The following is a 6,000-nucleotide window of genomic DNA, read 5'->3' as shown; positions in this document are numbered from 1 at the left end:
AAACAAAGGAAAGATAGAAAAAAAAACCCGCTAGCGTGGCAAGAAACAATACCTGTGCGACCACGCAGAAGTCCCACACGACCACACTGATACCAAGAGCAGTAAGAAACCCACTGACGCAACCAAGGAAGACACAAATGCAGTTGTGCATACTCCCCACACCACAATGTTGATTCCCTGTGTAGGCCTTATCTGGCAATACAAAGGCCTAACGCGATGAAAAGATGGACATGTTATTGCCAAAACTGACGTGCAAGATGCCGCACCACCTGCCGAACAAGACGCACAAACCTTGCCACATGATACTACTTCATTCGCTGATAATACCACCTCTTAATTATAAATACCTCACTTTACTACTTAGGAGGGGACACTCTCAGACTCTTGAATCCAACTTTTAACCACTAGGCCATAGAGAGAAAATTGAGGGCCTTGTCAGATCCCCTTTTTCATCAACCGGAACTCATTTTTAGTCACCAAAATCCCTTCTCCATTAAACAAGATCCCTTCTCCTCTATGAGAATTCTTTTTCTGACGTCAGAATCCCTTTTCCCATCACTAAAATCCTTAGTGGAATCGCCGGTAGGTTAGATATTACTCCCACAAAACCAAATTTTACGCCCGCACCTACGCACATGTGCCCTCACCTGTGCCCGTGCCCGTGCCCGTGCCTGTGTGCACCTACACTTGTGCACGCTCGCACTCGCATACCCGCACATGTGCACTCGTGCCCATGTGCCCCTGTACCTATGCGCTTCCGCACCCGTGTGTCTATGCCTGCATGCTCCACATGACACCCCATGAATTTGTGAACCCCCACCTTTATAGGGATCCCCAAGGCTTTGAATCCCAAACCTCTACAAGACTATCTTGGATAACTGTGGAGTTTCAAGCAACTCTAAGCGATCATCAATGACCCAATTTATGTATGACATGCATCTCCAGGTGCCCTAAAAGTTAAGATCTTGACTTTCAAGCCCAACTCATCAGAAGCACAATAACCATGCAATTGTAGCTTTAACGTAGCAGCCATGCCATCAATGTGAATCCATCTGTGCATTCCAAGCTATCCAAAGGAATACCGTTGTCTAATATCTTAAATCTATCTATAATAGGGTCTATTGATGTCATCAACAGACTACGCGATACCATCAAGCATATGCCGACCCTCCTTAACACAATTCTAAAACACATCATAACCTAGTCCCTTAAAAAAACAACCTTGGCAATGCCAAGATTTAATGTTTTATTTATCTTTAAAAATGAATAGCATTGTAGTTTACTATGATAATGGGGACACCAGAGAAATGCATTATCATGGTGGTGGGAGTGATGGGCGAAGCTTCAACAAAGAAGAATTTTGGAATGAACGTCAGAGAATGCTAGATAAACGCTGGAGGAGATAAATGGCAAAGAGAAATGAAGGACTTCAAAGAAGAGGAGTTTTCAGATGAACGCTGAAGAATGCCAGATGCATGTCAGAGGAGTGAAATGCCAAAGAGAAACGACAGAGAGAAAGTGTTAGTGGGTTCCACAATCTTTGGTTTTTCAAGAAAGAAGAAGACCCTCTTAGAAAGTGTAAAAAGGTAATGTTTGACCCTTTTTAGGGGCATTTGTACACCATTTATGAGGTCCACCATTGCATATGTGTGGAATCCACTCCATCCATTAACCTCAAAATTTCACGAAAGGCCATGATTGGAAGCATGATCAACATCCGCTAGTCACATGGACCAAATCACAAGAAAATATTTATATCGAAAGGACACCATTATAATTTATCGAGTTTTGTGAGTCACACAGAGATCGTGTTAGTAAAATGTTAATATCTTCTAATATAAATAGAGGGCTAGAAAGAAAATGAATGGATTGCATCTAGGTTTCAGTAGGCCCAATAACAAATTCCATCCACATCACTTCCTCAGGATTGGATACTAGGTAACTTCTTCTTTATTCAAAATTTGTACAAGTGCTTATTCAAGGACAGGGGCAATTTGGTCTGAAAAAGTTTTAAAAACTTGTCAGCGGGCTACCATCAGAATATTTTAAACTTGCCTTCCTTTTAGGAATTCAACCATACCACAAGGCTAGTATGGTCAAAATCTCAAATTATTTCAAAACATGAGTAAAATTGGCTTTTCATGAAATACTAGTAGGTTTTGTCAACCATTTGTTGGTCAAAGTCAAATGAGTTTATTTTATGACTTGACTTTATTTTACGCCTGTATTTGGAAAAGATAGGTGGGTTTTTAGTAAAAATGAAAATAAAAGTAAGTTCTGATTTATCGATGGCATGAAAGGTGGACCGTACATTAAAGTTCTTGTTCCAAAACTCACTACATGAATTTAGAGGTTTTTAGGTACGATTTTATAATGTGGCCCACTAAGCGTTGAATTATCCTGAATTTTGTGATGAAGATGTTTGGCTCAAATTTGGTCATGTGAGCATGTCGGACATGCCAAGATCGGATGCGATTTGATTCAATTCAAACCAAATGCATTGTGACCTTAAGTGCTGAGATGACCAATTAAGACCAAATTTGTGACAATTGGCCATCTATCCAGCCACTGGTCATATAAGATTAGGTGATTTACGAAAGGGAGAGTTTATTCTTCAAATGGATTTTTTTAAGGCTTTTGACTGAAATGACTTTAATATTCACATGATTACGACTATAGTTCAACAATAGAACAACAAAGAAAGGAGATAAAAATTGAAAGTATTTTATTAATGAGTTTACAATATGAACACTTACGATTAGCTTAATGGACAATGATCTATTCATCACCCAGTGTAGACTAACCTTTGTAGCAAGACAATCGTGAAGTGCGAGATCATCATCTATTCGTTACTTAAATGAAAATTGAGCTTCATGGCGAGATGACCGATGGAGGGTGGATATTCGACAATTTGTTCATCTCTTGATTGAAAATCAGGCTCTGTGGCAAGATGGTTTGTGGGGGTGACAATCTATTCATGGACTTATTAGCGGGAACCAAGCATGCAATGAGATAGTCATAATTTGACTATCTATTCGTCATTTGGTATGAACTAAACTTCATGAAAAAATGGTCAACGGAATCACTTAAAACATAGTAGGAAAGCCTGCAACTTTCTATTCAAAACCAAGCGATCTTCCTTGCTATCCAACAAGATGTTGTAGATGAAGAATGAAGAGATAAACTAAGGGCTCATTTGGCATCTCCACTCTCTTCTAATAAGAGCTCTTCAAATTAGAGCTACTTTAATAAGCTCCTTTTGTTCCAGCTCTTGTTTTAAATAATCATGTTTGGTAAAACGTTTAAATAAGAGTTTTTTTGGTAGTTGAGATCATTTTTTTAAATTAAGACAAAATCATCAAAAGAGCAATTGAGATAGTTATTTTTGTGGATCTCACCATAGATGAATCGTGCCTAAAATGGCAAAAGAATGGATGGCTACAATCTTCATGGTTTAGGACATTTGAGCTATCCTTTATGTTAAAAATTTGATATGGATCGTTCATCATACAGAGCCCACCTTTGATGTAGATCATTCATTGTGCGGGCCAAACTTCAAAGTGGGTTGTCTATCATGTGAGGCCCATCTTGGATGTGGACCATTCATCATTAGTGGTTAAACTTTGACGTGGATTATCCATTATGTGGTGCCCACCTTGATGTAAGTCATCCATCGTGTGGGGCACACCATCAATGCTAATTGCCCTTTATGTGGGGCCCTTCAATGTCCACAACCCATCATGTGCAGTCCACATTTGATGTGTCCATCATGTGGGCCCCCACCTTTTAAGTGGTTTTCTATCATCCGGGGCCTACTTTTGATGTCCACCATTCATCGTGTGGAGTGCACCTTCTATGTGGATCATCTATCGTGTTGGGCCACTTTGGATATGGGTCATCCATCATGTCAGACCTTAGATGTGGACCGTCCATTAGGTGGGGCCCATTTGATGTGGATTATCCATCATGAGGAGCCACACTTTGATGTGGGCCATCAATCATGTGAGGCCCACTCCATCCATTACATGGGCCTACCTTGATGTGGACCATTCATTATGTACGATTCCACCTTTTTTCTTCACACACACACACACACACTCATGCACTCACACCACAGTGAGATTTTACCACAATGGGTACTCCAACCCATGACCTCGTGTTGAAACTCTTGTGAGTCTACCACTATGGCATGAGTAAGGACCCAAGGGCTCCACCTTCAATATGGGTCATTCATCATGTGGGCCCCACCTTTGATGTCAACCGTCTGTCATGTAGGCTATTTACAACCCCAAGTGTAGGGTCGCGATGTAGTAATAACTCGGTAAGACTGAGGTCGAATCCACAAGGATTAAACTTGTACGTATTCTGAAAATAACTAGAATTAGAACTAGAAAGAGATCTAAATTGAAATCTGAATAATTAAGAGTAATTGTGAATAATTTTGATTAAAACTTATGAATTTAAAGGTGGGAATTAGGGTGCCAAGGACCCACTTGTAGCTATTAAGATGCTACCTTACTTGATTCAAGGAACATAATTGGAATTGGAGTCCTATCGCATCCAGTTGGAAGATAAAGCAATTTAAATCAAATCTAAACTTTTCATTGACTTAATTCTCAATGGAGGAGAATTGTGATGATTGGAAGGGATTCCATTACCCTACCATGCCCAAGAGACGATGGTGAACAACAGGATTTACCAATCTCACAATCTCAAAATAGGAAAAGAAGATATCTAAAATATCACAGCATTTATTGTAATTTGAGTCACAATAAATCTTAGAAAACTGAAAATATTCTTTTAATATCAAACTAGAAATCAATGAGGTTCAATAAGAACAAGAATCAAAGCAAGATAATCATCCAAACACGCTACAAGCTTCACCTCTTAGCCCTAGCTAAGAGGTTTAGCCAACCATAGACATAATTGAAACCAAATCTCTTAAATAAAACATTAAACAAAACATGAAAAATAAACTAGGGATGAAGAAAAACTCTTTGGTGGCTGCTCCACCCTTTGTTATGCTCCTTAAGACCTTTCCAAACCCTAAAAGATGCTTTAGAGCATCCTAGGGAGTCCTATTTATAGTTGTGGAACTCTAACTTTCGCGTCGAGTTGGAAAAATCTAGAAACCACCTCAAATTTACGCACTCTGCGCAGTTTCCTAAAATAGACTTCCAGAACTTTCATTTTTTAGACTTGGAGTTTCAGAACATGTTTTTTCAGGACAATTTCAAGAATATGTTCTTTTTTATGACAATTTTTAGGATTCTTTTTCTTTTACTTCGCTTTAAATCTTCGATTCTCTTCATTCCTCATTTAGTTTCCTCGGATCTTTGATATGTGAATTCTTCATTAATGACTTTCAAATCTCCAAATCTTCATTTAGTAATATTTTGAGCATAAATATTCTTTTTGGCATCAATTTCACCTTAAGCTCTTAAAATGACCTCGCACATAAAAACATGCATTATTAGATCGATTAAGCACTATCATGTTTATAAAATCAAGGTATAAATAGGAAAAATATGCAATATTTCACACTCAACACACCCCTTAACCAACATTTTGCTAGTCTCAAGCAAAAATGCATGAAGTGATCTTTAATCTTTAATGTTCAAATCACTTTTAGAAAATAATCTTTTATACAATTAAGTATGAATGAATACAATCTAAAGAAGCAAGAGTGCTATGTTAAAAACCTAGAGCTGAATCACACGAGCAATCAATTAAAAAGTTTCTTTATCAAACATTTAAGAGCATTAGTTCATATATCAACAATTTCCAATGTGCTTAGTGAATTCTATTTACTTTCAATGACATACTACTATTTCATAATGTTAGCCATGCTCATCACCTCAAATTTTATTGAATAATCAAGTACTGATTCCGAACTTATCACATTTTTCTAGTTTTTAATTTTATATCGATGATCCCTTTTATTTATTCATTTTTTTCAGACTCTTCATTCATTTCCAATCTTTTCATCATATATGACAT

Source organism: Magnolia sinica, chromosome 14, assembly GCF_029962835.1.
Source record: "Magnolia sinica isolate HGM2019 chromosome 14, MsV1, whole genome shotgun sequence".
In the NCBI taxonomy this organism is placed as follows: Eukaryota; Viridiplantae; Streptophyta; class Magnoliopsida; order Magnoliales; family Magnoliaceae; genus Magnolia; species Magnolia sinica.
The sequence above is the reverse complement of the archived record's forward strand: the minus strand, read 5'-3'. Positions refer to the sequence as shown.